This window comes from Mauremys mutica, chromosome 1 (assembly GCF_020497125.1).
Source record: "Mauremys mutica isolate MM-2020 ecotype Southern chromosome 1, ASM2049712v1, whole genome shotgun sequence".
NCBI lineage: Eukaryota > Metazoa > Chordata > Testudines > Geoemydidae > Mauremys > Mauremys mutica.
This window is the reverse complement of record NC_059072.1, coordinates 28,504,829-28,518,787: the sequence shown is the minus strand read 5'-3', so window position 1 is coordinate 28,518,787 and position 13,959 is coordinate 28,504,829. Positions and strand designations below refer to the sequence as shown.

At 49.1% G+C, this 13,959-nt stretch overlaps 1 long non-coding RNA gene across 1 annotated transcript; it reads right to left on the bottom strand.

Moving 5' to 3' along the window:
* Positions 1-7,838: 7,838 nt before the first annotated feature.
* LOC123346789 lies at positions 7,839-12,809 on the bottom strand. Its single transcript, XR_006573018.1, has 3 exons — positions 12,728-12,809; positions 11,151-11,344; positions 7,839-8,176 (listed from the first exon to the last, which is right to left on the bottom strand). It is a non-coding gene; the product is annotated as an uncharacterized LOC123346789 (long non-coding RNA).
* Between the last annotated feature and the right edge of the window lie 1,150 nt (positions 12,810-13,959).

The window sequence follows — 13,959 nt, the reverse complement described above, 5'->3', positions numbered from 1 at the left end:
ACTATGACCCTTACCCTCTGCACTCAACCCCCATCACCATGCAACAGTACAATACTGAGGTGCACAGCACTCCTGGCAGTACATATGCAAACCTATGAATGTACAGTTCAACAACCAACCCCCCTGCCCGTTTACTTCCTTTTTTTTAAATAAATGATTTCTTTGATTATGAAACAGTTTTTATTATTGCATAAAGTGAAAGATAACAAACCCCAAGGAAAACACAGGTAACAAACAGCAAGGAAAACACAGGCACTTAAAAGCACTGTAACCAGTGCACGTCACTCCTGGTCAAGGCAAAAAACATTACTGTTGGCTTTCAGCCTCAAATTCCTCCCTCAGCGCATCCCTAATCCTTGTTGCCCTGTGGTGGGCATCTCTAGTAGCCCTGCTGTCTGGCTGTGCAAATTCAGCCTCCAGGACTTGCACCTCATTGGTCCATGCCTGGCTGAATGTTTCACCCTTCCCTTCACAAATATTATGGAGGGTACAGCACGCGGATATAACCGCAGGGATGCTGCTTTCCCCCAAGTCTAGCTTCCCATAAAGCGCCCGCCAGCACCCCTTTAAACGGCCGAAAGCACACTCCACAGTCATTCGGCATTGGCTCAGCCTGTAGTTGAAATGGTCCTGGCTCCTGTCCAGCTTCCCTGTATAGGGTTTCATGAGCCAAGGCATTAATGGGTAAGCGGGGTCCCCAAGGATCACAATGGGCATTTCAACGTCCCCTACTGTGATCTTTCGGTCTGGGAAAAATGTCCCTTCCTGCATCTTCCTGAACAGGCCACTGTTCCGAAAGATGCGTGCATCATGCACTTTTCCAGGCCAGCCTGTGTAAATGTCAATGAAACACCCACGGTGATCCACAAGCGCCTGGAGAACCATAGAGAAATACCCCTTGTGATTAATGTACTCGTAGGCTAGGTGGGGTGGTGCCAGAATAGGAATATGCGTCCCATCTATTGCCCCTCCACAGTTAGGGAAACCCATTTCTGCAAAGCCATCCACAATGTCCTGCACGTCCCCCAGAGTCACTGTTCTTCTTAGCAGGATGCGATTAATGGCCCTGCAAACTTGCATCAACACGATTCCAACGGTCGACTTTCCCACTCCAAACTGGTTCCCGACCGACCGGTAGCTGTCTGGAGTTGCCAGCTTCCAGATTGCAATAGCCACCCGCTTTTCCACCGTCAGGGAAGCTCTCAATCTTGTGTCCTTGTGCTGCAGGGTGGGGGCGAGCTCAGCACACAGTCCCATGAAAGTGGCTTTTCTCATACGAAAGTTCTGCAGCCACTGCTCGTCATCCCAGACTTCCATGACAATGTGATCCCACCACTCACTGCTTGTTTCACGAGCCCAAAAGCGGCGTTCCACGGTGCTGAGCATTTCCGTTACTGCCACAAGCAATTTCATGTCACCCGCATTAGGCAAATCCATATCATCGTCGGACTCCTCACTGTCACTTTGGAGCTGAAGGAATAGCTCAACTGCCAAACGTGATGTGCTGGCGACAGTCATCAGCAAAGTCCTCAGCAGCTCAGGCTCCATTTCACACAGAAAGCATGCTGCACTCACAATGGCAAGAAACGTGGACGGCGAAACTGTGACTGCTGGGAAGTGAAGCGATGCACCACGGGGCGTTGGAACAGGAAGCGGAATGACCCACACACTTCCTTCCCCTTCCCACAATACTCAGCGCCAAAACGGCGCCAAAACGGGACGAGGTGCTCTGTGGGATAGCTGCCTACAATGCACCTCTCAGTACAGCGCTGCAAATTCTGCAATTGTGGCCACACTGCAGCGCTGGTAGCTGTCAGTGTGGCCACACTGCAGCGCTGGCCCTGCACAGCTGGATGACCAGCGCTGCAAACTACCAGCGCTGCAACTCGCCAGTGTAGCCATACCCTGAGTTAATTAGAATTATTCAGATTGGGGGAGAAGCTGGAAGCTCTGTATCATCAGGCAACCAGTGGCCACTTCTGCAGTGGGGAATAAAATCACCTTACTCAGTTGAGTTGGGAGACTTGTCAACACTAATTGTGTTTCAAACACACTGCGGGTGTGCAGTGGGAATTCAAAAATCAAAAGGTGGACCCCAAACCCCCACAATAGAATCAATTTTTAAAAATCTCAGGATTTTGGGCCCAGTTGCATGATTTTGAGGGGTCTAATTCATGATTTTTAACTTCTGAGGATTAGGGTGACCAGACGTCCCGATAAAATCAGGACTGTTCTGATATTTAGTTGTTTGTCCCGCATCCCGACCGATGTATGGTCGGGACACCACTTGTCCTGATATTTTGGCTCGGGGCTGGAGGAGTACACTGGTGAGCATTCACTTGGGGTCCCAGCAGTGCTTATTTGGGGCGGCTCCCAGGAAACGGCGGGCAGCAGGACCCTACGGCCCCTAGGCACAGGGGCAGCCGGGGGTGGTCTCTGCATGCTGCACCTACCACAAGTGCTGGCTCCATCGTGGCCAATGGGAGCTGTGGGCATGGACAGGGTGCAATTCCCACGCTGGCTGCCCCTGACCCTGGGGCGCTGCGTGCTACTCATGCCCCCAAGTAAGTCCCACCCCCACAGCTTCCAGCCAATGGCAGCTGGAGCCAGTGCTTGTGGCAGGCACAGCACTTGGAGTGGAGACCCCACTGGCTGCTGCTGACCTTAGGAGCCAGAGGAACCTGCCAGGTGTTTCCCAGTGGGTAGGAACCATTCCCCAGGTAAGCAGCGGGGCTGCGGCTGGGGCTCTGTGGGGAGCCAGGGCCGTGTGCTTGTGGCTGGGGCCATGTGCCCCCAACCTACGGCTTGCAGCATGGCTGGAGCAGGGGCCATGTGCGCCCAACCCGTGGCAGGGATGCAGCCAGAGCCAGGGCCCTGTGCCCCTGACCTGCAGCTTCCTCAGGCTTTGTATACCCCTTTCCCCATGGCTCCAGTGGGGTTGGGGTGGGAGCGGGGTGAGCCTGTGGCTGCCCCCCCATGTGTCCCGATATTTTGTTCTTGTCATCTGGTCACTTTACTGGGGATGGCAGTACTGCAATGTGTGTATCTGCTTGGCTGTGCACATCTTTCTGTGGGTTTGGATTTCTTAATGAAATGGTAGCTCTTTCCAGGAGAGTGGAAGTGCAGAGTTGTATATGGCGGGGAGGAGTTTAGGAATGAAGTAACTAGGAGGAGAAAAGGAAGTGAAGCATGGAGTAGAATGGAAATCTGGAGATGCTGAGGTAATTGGCACAAGTGCTCATAATGGAACAAATAATGAAGAGGAGGAAGACCTACATTTTGAGTTAGTTTATATGCATATAAGCAGAGGCTACAGCTAGAGCTGAGCAGGAAATGGATTTCCTGTCCTATGGAAATTTTTGAGACTTCAAAAATGTTCCCCTTTTGCATCTGGACAAAACTGAGGCCTTTTGAAATGTTTCAACATAAAACAGAGAGACCTACCCCAGAATAGCCAGTAACCTGGTGGCTAAGGAGCTCAGCTGGGATGCGAGAGACCCAGCTTCCGAGCAGAGACCTGAAACTGGATCTTCCACATCCCTGGGGCATTTCTTAACCACCAGGCTACTGGCTTTTTTGGGAAATGGGGTCTCTCTCTCACTTCCTGCCTTTGACCAGGAATTCCAACCTGGACCTGAAAAACCTTCCTGACTAGTTTCACCGAGGCTGGCACAGTCCCATGAAAAGTGTAGCGCCCCTCTCCACCTGATTACCTCCTTTAATGGCAATCCGCTTACAGGTTCTGATGGACAGGTCTGGGTTCTTTTGGATCCCGCCACCCACTCAGCAGGGTGAATCTTTTTTTCTTTTTTGTTATGAAATTATTTGGCGGTGCCTCCACCCCCCTCGCTCCTTCCTGGCAGGGTCACCAGGGCAGCTTGGGTGGAAAATTCTAACTACAGAGCAATCCCCACTTACTTGCCGGATAGTTGGAGACTTCCAAGAAATAACACAACACATAAAAATATATTCAACACAACAATTTTATTAAACAGGCAACAAATACAACATAACTGGGTGAAACACTATTTTTAGGGTCACCAGTGCCCACACTTAAAATACCCGTGACTTGATGTAACAAGTGTAAAATTAGTGTCCTGTTGATACGCGTACTTTGCTGGGGCCCTTGATGACCTATAAAATTCTCTGCAGTGGTTTAGCAGTGTGGCTGACTGGGTTCAGTACAGCCCAAAGGACCCACAAGTGGGAGGAGATGGTGAATCCCTCCACAGGTGTAATAAGCAGTAGGTTATAAAATCCTCAAACCCTCACTCCCTGGCTTGAGGACACAGTTCAGGGAGTAGAGGGTCCTCAAAACAAATTCCCTGACTAACTAACTAAAGACAGTGCTCTCACGAACTCCATGAATGATCTTCAGGGTTGAGGATGACGCTGGACTCCTCAGTCACTGCAGGTTGGCTGCTGTCTGTGGTCAGGGATCCTCCTCAGGCAGGAATCAGGCTGCGTTGGTCCCAGGATCTCCCCTCATCACAAAGGGGCGCAGGGCTCAAGGTGTAGGTTATACAACTACCCTAACATTCAAACTGTAGCCTCCTCGCCCAACCTCCAGTCACACACTCAGCAGCAGCTTCCCTGGACTAGCAGAGCTGACCATGTGGGGACTGGTCTCACCAGGGGAGCTGGAGGTGAACCCAGCCTGGCTGGGGAAATTTCTCAGCAAACGTAACAATTGGGAATCATCCGTGGGGAAGGAAAACCCAGCTGAGGGATCTGCGGTCAGGTCCCTAGAGGCCAGTTCTCAGGGGGAACCCTGCTTGCAGGCCTGGGACTCACCAGCTCCCCACACAGCCAGTTCGGCCCTTCCCCTGGCTGGCTCCAGCCTCTCCTCAAAATGGCTTCTCCCCTCTCCTCAACTCCCTGGGAGGGGCATATCACTCCCTATTGGTTGCGGGGCAGATTCTGAGTTTGCCTTGGCTCCTCCTCCCTGAGCTGCCAGCAGACAGAGCTCCAGGAATCTATGTAATCTCTTTGGGGGTTACAAAAGTTTGATTAATCAGAATTTTCTGACAAAAACATGTAGTCAAAATGATTCCTGACCAATTCTAGCTATAATATGTATCCTTGTGATCTTACAAAATGTTTTGGGATTTTTTTGTAGCTATTAAGAGATAAAGAAAAACCCCTAACTATAAAGTGTGTGAATAGCAAAAAGTGTATATTGCCTTTTCTCTATCACGAAAATAGACAAATGTCACTGGGAAGGCACTAACTGCCTGCAAATCATTAATAATTTTTGGATTATGTGACAATATGAGGTGAAGGAACCTGAAATATGTGCTGTGTTTGAGCAAGAGAATAACATTTAATACAGAAAATGACCAAACAATCAGTCCAAGTACTGTACTTAATTGATCCCATCTGTTATAAGAGGCTTGGTGCCACTAAACCATAGACAGAGCATAGTTTTTGTATATCATGAATACTCAAAATTGTCGAGTGAAATATAATTTGCCTTTCAGACGTGTATCTTATCTTCAGAAACTCTTGATGCTTCTCTCTTATGTTGCCTCTTAAGCAGTGGCTAGCAGATATTTGAGGACTTCCAGGGTTATTTCTGTTAGGATGAGACATCGGCAGTACAAGTCAGGTGTAATCTTATTTCCAAAAAATGTACATAAAAGTCCTGTTTACCTGAACACAATAAAAACAACAGCAGGCAGTTTCCTCACTCAGAAATCCCCATATCTGCCATTCAAGTGAGATGTAAGCTCAAGAAACCATTTCTGCTTTCCCTCAGAGCCATACTCACAGCTGGTCCAGTCCCTGCTGGCTTGCTCTGGCTCTGACACTTGCAGGCTGCAGTGCAAACTGTAGTGAGTCGGTGTGGCTCCCCTCTTGCCCAGCAGAGGGAGCACCGGTACAGACACCCAAGTGGGCGGAGCTACCGCCACCTGTGCCCGCCTCCCGGAAGTCAAGGGACAGGACAGGAAGTATAAGAGCGGGTCGCCAGAGCTCAGTACAAGCCCAGCCACCGCCGGGAGCAGACGTGCCGGCGGGAGCTCCTGAATGGGAACCCTCCAGGGCCCGAGGCAGCTGTCCTGACTGGCCGGAGCTTCCTCGCGCCCGCTACGACGAGGAGCCACCGGAGCTTCCCCGTGACCGGTACCCAGAGGGACCGCTGGAACTCCCCCGCACCCACTACGAAGGGGGGCCGCCAGAGCTCCCCCAGCCCTGCTGCTACCCGGAGGAGCCGCCTGAGCACACCTGGCCGGACTTCCCGGAGGAGCTACCGGACCTGCCACCAAGCCCTGGTCCCGAGGAGCCGATGCAGCTTGACTGGCCTGGATCCGGTGCAACCGACGAGGTAGGCCCTGAGGGGGATATGGAAAGTAGCCCGGGGGTAGCCGACCCCTGTCAGGCTGCCTGCACCGAAGTGCCGATGTCAGTGTGTTGCGGTCAGGACCCCACTGACCAGCTGCGGTGATAACCGCTGCCAGGACCCCGGGCTGGGACACAGTGGAGTGGGTGGGCCTGTGTCCCCCCTGCCACCCCACTCACGGGTGGCAGTCTCCCCCTCACACCAGCGCTCAGACATAGCAGTCTGGACGTACCTGCTGTTTGCTCAGTTCCTGCTTCAGGACCTGAGCCCCTGAACTATTGTGTTGCTCAGTTCCTGCCCAAGGACCTGAGCCTAGAACTGCTGCTTTGCTGCCATGCCCTGACTGAGGGCTTGAGGCTTAAATTACTGACTCTGTGTGCTCAGCCCCTGCCAGAGGGCCTGAGCCTAGAACTGCTGTTTGTTGCCCCGCCTTGACTGAGGGCCTGGGCTTAAATTACTGACTGTACTGTTTTGCTGCTCAGCCCCGCCCCGAGGGCCTGAGCTCTTGATTGTACTGTTTGCTGCTCAGCCCCGCCCCGAGGGCCTGAGCTCCTGATTGTATTGTTTGCTGCTCAGCCCCGCCCCGAGGGCCTGAGCTCCTGGTACTGATTGTTGCTCAGCCCCGGCACCAGGGGACTAAGCCTCCTGACTGTGTCTTTGTCGCCAGGAACCCAAAAGGGGATCAGCCCCTGCGAGATAGAGGACCTGTAGTGAGTCGGTGTGGCTCCCCTCCGCCCTTGGGAGAGTTGAGCCCCGACCCGCCCGGTCACACAAACCAATGTCCAAGTCCCTGCATCTGCAGCAAAGGAGACCCCTGTTAATCTACCTGAATTAGTTCTGCTTGGACCTGACCGTGCAGTTTAGTGCCTCAGGCAGTCATGTCTATTGTCTGCAGCTGTTTAATTACTCTTTCCATTGAGCTTGAAAGTGAGTGCTTGGCACATCCATTGGCTTTAATGAGATCTGGGATTGTCTTTGGATTTAAAACCCACCGAATGGCAGCCACTACCGCTTTTTAGCATAATACGTATTATAAATTGCAAAACTCTGCACAGCCATCGCAGCAAAGAATGCACATCACATTTTCCTTTCCCTAACAAAGATCTAGCCTTATGTTGTAGAGTTTGCACATACAAGTTAGAGAAACAGTGGAAAATGCATGCAAGCGGCAGAGCACACAGAGAAAGGGAGTGTTCCCACGTTGATCCAAGTGTGGGCCAAGGAGAACTCCCAGGTGGTCTGTGGAGTGATGTGCTATTGAAATGAGAGGTGATTGTCCCATCTTATAAAGATTAAATTGCTCATGCATCAGTCTCCAAGCCAATCTTCCTTGTATGCCTGCCAACAACTCTCCATGGTAGGCCTGTACCCCAGAGGGGATAGTCTGGTAATGAGTCTTTCTTTCCCGGCCTTTCTTTGATGTAAACGTCAACCCTGATCAGATTTGCTGACAACATTGATATTGAAGTGGAACAGAACTAAACTGCAAAATCACCTGGAAGCGTCAGAACACAGAGGGTTGCAGGCAACATGAGGAGACTTGGTAAAGTCTTATGCCTGGTCTCCACTGGGGGGGCGGGGAATCGATCTAAGTTACGCAACTTCAGCTACATGAATAACATAGCTGAAGTCCACATACTTAGGTCTACTAACCGCGGTGTCTTCACTGCAGTAGGTCAACTGCTGACGCTCCCCCTCTTGACTCCACCTGCGCTTCTCGCTCCGTATTGACGGGAGAGCTCTCGGCGGTCGATTTATCACGTCTTCACTAGACGTGATAAATCGACCCCTGCTGGATTGATCGCTCCGGAGGTAAGTGTAGATATGCCCTTACACCTGGAGGGAGGAAACAGCCCAGATTGAAAAAAGAAAAGAGGGGTCCATAATCAAGCAGTGAGACTTGTTCCATTAAAGCAAGTGTTACTTTTTCAGATGACAGCAAGGAAAGGGAGTGCAATTAGGCATGGGAAGGGGAACTACCTCTTTCTTAAGTGCTCCACAGGTTGAAAATGTTGAGAACCACAGGGCTATTCCATTGTAGCAACAATTTTCAAACATAAAGACACACAGTCCTTGCCTGAAAGAATTTAAGAATCGGTAAGACCAAAGACAGACAAGGGCAGGGGGAATTCAACATAGTGCTGGTGTAATACCAACAGACAGACCGTGGCTGTTGGCGGGTGAGATTGTACCTGGGGCCTCTGGAGTTTAGTGTATGAGCCTCTACTGCATGAGCTAAAAGCCATATGGCTGTTAGCTAAGGCTGTAGAGCAAACTCATTAATCTCTCTCTCTCGTTCTCTCTACGTGGTCTCAGTGCCACTAGATGGGACAGAACATCACCCCTAGGAGGTGTGTGGGTTACATTGGCATAGTCTGTTGGCTGCTGGCCCACTGCTGTGCTGCAGTGTGACTCCCTCCTCCCATTCCCAAGGGAGACCGAGTGCACAGTGGGAGTAATGCTGTTTTAAGCCGCAGCAGTAGCCTTCTGTAACTGTAGCTGCAGAAGACATGTGGTTGGTGGGGTGGGAAAGTATGCAGGTTAGTGCAGATCCCTCCCCTCCTGCCTGGAATGCCTTTTACTTTGAAATCTCTCTTTCAAATAGTTCTTTGAGGCCTAGCAGAATTTTGGAGGATTTCACAACAGCTGCCTCGTTTGGAGCCTGGTTGCCCGACCTACCGGATCAGTGTGTGGTGATGATGATTGTGTTGGGAGCTCAGGGGAATGAGTAAATAAATGGGGTCTCGTTGACCATCTCTCTCAACTCTGCATTAGTCATGAAGGTCAGAGCTGTTAAAAATATAGTTATGGTTCCCTAACTATGGTTTGTGGAGAGCTGACTGGCCGCATGATGCTGGAATCCTCTCTATTTCCACCTGCTAAATTGTGTTAAAGGCAGCTCAGTCTACCTTAAATGCTTTCCGAATGTAAGCCCTGTGGCCTGAAGCTCTACAGCAGTGTGTCTCAACCTTTTTTGTGCTGGCAACCCCCTTTTGACTTTAAAAAAAAAAATCATTATCCCCCACCCCCTGAAAAAATTGTGATTTCCCCCCCCCACACACACACCTTAAGCTCAGGACTTCAGCCCCCTGCACAGCTCAGGGTGTGGAGCTCCAGTAGCCCCGTTCATGGCTGAAATATGTAAATTAGCTTTTCAGGGGAGGAGGGGGCCTGGGGAATGGGGCCCCAGGCAATTGTCTTGATTTGTACCCCCTAACGCCAGTCCTGCTTGCGACCCCCACAAAGCCCCTCTCGCAACTCCCCTGGGGCTCACAACCCCCAGGTTGAAAAACACTGTGCTGGAGGGTAAGGAGCACTCTGCTCCTATCTGTTAATGAATAAGGGAGTGCAGCCACAAAACTACTTCAACTGCATAAGCCATTTACCCAGCACTCCAGAGGGCTAGAAACTCTCAAAGGGAAGGAACTTTCTATCTTGAACTACTGGTGAACAGAGGGAAGGTACAGAGAGCTCATTTACATAAGAATTCAACCCAGAATTCCTCCAGTGACACTTTGGAAGCCACCATAACTGTTTGCAAACGCAGAATTAGTTGGGTAGTAGAGCTTAACAGAGAATAGAAGGCAATAGAGGATGTATGTTGTTATAGGGTAGGGATTCTGATCAAGGATTTTATATGCTACTGATTTCTCTACAATGAATGCTTTGTGGGGTTGAGAGGACTTTTGCAGAGAGGTGATGCTGATTGAGATGACTCTGAGGGTGTGCAATGTAGAGAGGGAAGCCAGTGATGACAGCAGCAGAGCTGAGTGAACTCTGGTAAGACACCTTTCTACCCAGCTACTAAACGAAGCTGAAATATCTATGGCTGGTGTAGGTGGTGAAGCCTCAGAACAGGACCAGGCTGTGCTTCTCAAGGGACTGGAGAAAGGCCTGCCCCAGTGTGTATCAGGACTCTGAGATTGCTACTCAGTGACACCAGTCTGTGAGTGGAGTTCAGCTGATGGAGAAAAAGGAAGTGCTGTGGTAACGAGACCGTTGCCTAGTGGATGTTCACCTGGACAGGTGTGGAACTGAGTTAATTGACTCCTGCTAAAGTTATGGTCCAGCCTGTTTAACTTGTCATACATACAGATGGTGTTGCTGTATTTTCCCAGGTAGGTGCTGTTTCTTTTTCTCCTAATAAAATTTCCTTTCTTTTATACACAGACTGGGGCTAACAAGTGGGGAAGTGTTGCCTATGAAGGGCACTGAGGGAAAGTATTTAGTGATCCCAGAAACTCTAGGTGAGGCTCAAGCCAGTGGTTTTTGTTGGTTTTCAGGGGATCTCCGACCCCGAGCATCTGAATCTGGCCCTTGTTGCTGAGGTCAGCCAGCTGGCAGAAGGATTGCACAAATACTAGTAGCTGAAAGCCAGTACAGGTGTGGTAGGTGGGCCAAGTACACCTGTACAGTCTCGCTCATACAACCAATGAAATTGTTGCATGCAAATCAGCTTTAGACTAAGGATGGTGATTGGTTAGTTACCTCTGATATCACAGGACTATTGGCATGACATAGCTATATGTCTCACTGCAGTGAAAGCCCATGCTGTCATGTATAATCTGTAAAGTCAAAATGGTTGAGAACTTAAAAATTGAATGGTAACAGACCATGAATAATAATAATAATAATAATAATAGGAGATATATCTATCTCCTAGAACTGGAAGGGACCTTGAAAGGTCATCGAGTCCAGCCCCCTGCCTTCACTAGCAGGACCAAGTATATCCCAATGATAATCGAACCTGGGGATATTCTAAACAAAACCAGCTCTCAACCATGCTTGTAGCTGATGCAATGGGGTTTACCTGCTTTTTAGTCTGAGGCAGTTGTCAAAATCAAGTGTGGAGTTCTTGCTCTTGGGACAGGTATAGATCTGGCTCTCATGGTGATAGTGATATTTCTCTTGGTTTGGGTGGTGGGGGATTTCAGTTATGCATTTTCTGGCCAAGGCACACAGTGACAAGGCTCTTCATGGGATCTGGCTGTGCATCTCTGCCTCCTGTTCAGATGAAAACAAAGTATGTGTGGAGGGCAGAGATGGAGGCAACAAACCACAAAAATCAAAGCTAGGACCTCCTGATGCCAAAAATAAATTGCCGAAATTGCAATTCCACATGAAATTTTGGGGTCTAGATGAGGGTCAAAGATGGCAGAGGCCCTGATCCTACAATCTGATCTATGCAAATACAATGAGGTTAACGGGTCTCCGTATAGATGGAAGAGTGCATTTGCAAGAATCTGATTGTAGTATCAGAACCATAGTTGTTATCTAGGGTGTATTATCTATTAATATATCATCTTATATAATGAACAGAAGAAATAACTTAACACTTTACTGATATTGGCCTAGATCTGTTTAACAGCCACAGATGTGGAATGCAGGGGCAGCTTCAGGCACCAGCGCAGCAAGCACGTGCCTGGGGTAGCAAGTCGTGGGGGGCGGCCTGCCGGTCGCTGTGAGGGCGGCAGTCAGGTCGCCTTAGGTGGCATTTCTGTGGGAGGCCCGCCAGTCCCGTGGTTTCAGCGGTAATTCGGTGGCGGGTACCGCCACTGAATCCGCATGACTGGGGCGGACCTCCTGCAGAAACGCTGCCGAAGGCCACCTGACTGCCGTGGTTGGGGCAGCAAAAAACATGGAGCCGCCCCTGGTGGAATGGATGACAGTACAGTCAGCTGTTCATTGGGAGCCTGTTGAATGTACATGTGTGTTTTCCAGGCAATATCAAAAAAGCAGACAAATTATAATAAATAGATTAAGGGATGACATCAGACTTCGTTTGGGTAAGAAGACTGGTTTTATTCCAATAATATATTTTAAAGCAGTTTCTTAACTGCATCTTTTCAGAAAGTGATTTCTCTCTAGGTTTGTTGAAATGCATGATACGACTGGCAAAATAGACATGACATGTAATCCTGGAACAATATCCAACCTAGATGCAGGTCAATGGTTATCCCACATTTGCAGAGCAATTTGGCACATTTCTAATTTAACACAGAAAATCAGACTTGCCTTTCTGTATGCAGGACACAAAGACTAGTCTAGTTCAGCTAAATAGAAATGGTTCTTCACAAAAACAATGACATAATGTATGCACTGGGTGAAGAATGCATAGGAAGAAAGCATACTTGAATATCAATGTTATATGAAAACCCTACAACACAACAGGAAGAGACAATTTAAAAGTCTTTAGCAGAAATGAACAGTGTCTATGCAAAAGAATATCAAGGATATTTGTAAAGGCAAATTGGAATGTGAACCAGTTCAATAAAATCAGCTCTGGGAAGTCCTATATTTTTCTGACTGAGGTTATAGCTAGCACTTTAACTAATATGAACAGTTGTTCCTTTTATTTAAAAAATGTTGTGTTTTCATTATACTCACAAGCTGATAAAGGAAATAGAAACTATTTGTCCTCTGTCAACTCTTCTTGGACCTTTCAAACTGTGCTTTGGAACCAGTAGCTTCTCAGTACTGAATGACATCACCTTTGGAATGAAATAGAGACAATGCTGTCTATTTCAAGGTACATATACATTTAAAAAAACAAAAACAAAAAATGCTGTTGGCAACACTTATAATGTGGTTGTTTTTCAGGGTGATGCAGACTTCATAAAGGAAATTCTTTAAATATCAAATTTATTTGGATCACTTAAGGATTAGAATTACCCTGGTTTTAGCAGTAATGACTCCATCTCTGACAGGTTCTAGCTGGATAAACCCACCTGCACTGTGTCTCCTAGAGTCCTAAAAATATTTTTTAACCCTAAACCATAGGTGCTGACTTCTGCTAGCGCCGGTGGGTGCTCGACCCCCATCTGCTCCCGGCCCCACCCTGACTCAGCCCCTACCCCGCCCCCATTCCAGCCCCTTTCCAAAACAGCTGTTTTGCAGTGGCAAGCGCTGGGAGGTAGGCGGAGAAGCGGGGATGTGGTGCATTCAGGGGAGGAGGCGGAGGTGAGGTGAGGTGGGGCAGGGAGGGGAGCTTGGCTGTTGGTGGGTGCAGAGCACCCACTAATTTTTCCCTGTAGGTGCTCCAGCCCTGGAGCACCCATGGAGTCGCCACCTATGCCCTAAACACTGTTGTCTCTGATGCCTGCCTGCAGAAGTCTCCATCCTGCTCCCATGGAAGTTATGCCACTGATTTCAATGAGCACTAGTTTGGATCCAGAGAGAGGGTCAAAAGAACCACTTACCTGAATTAGTGCTACTCATTTGCAGCTTTGGGTTGGGTTCCAACTTAGCTGTGCCAATCTCATCCAAACCATTGGCTTTTCGTCTCCTACTCTCCTATACGTTGACCTCTTCACTCCCTTTAGGACCCCTGTTTCATTGAGCCTGGCCTTTCATCATCTTAGAACATACTACTTGCTCTAATCTGGCTTTCCTCTGCAGTCAATCCCTCTGTTCTTGCCTTGCAGGGATTCACAGTGTCCTCCAGATTTATTCCACTGGTCCTATGAGCACTGCTAAATTTGTCAGCATTCTACTGCACACGGTGAAGAAAGGCAATGTCCTTGGTTATCCTTTCTGATCCTACCAGCATTTGGACTCTACTGAGTGACTGTAAATGTCAAGGCAGGACACCCTGCCTGGGGGGAAAGGGTCTTTCATTC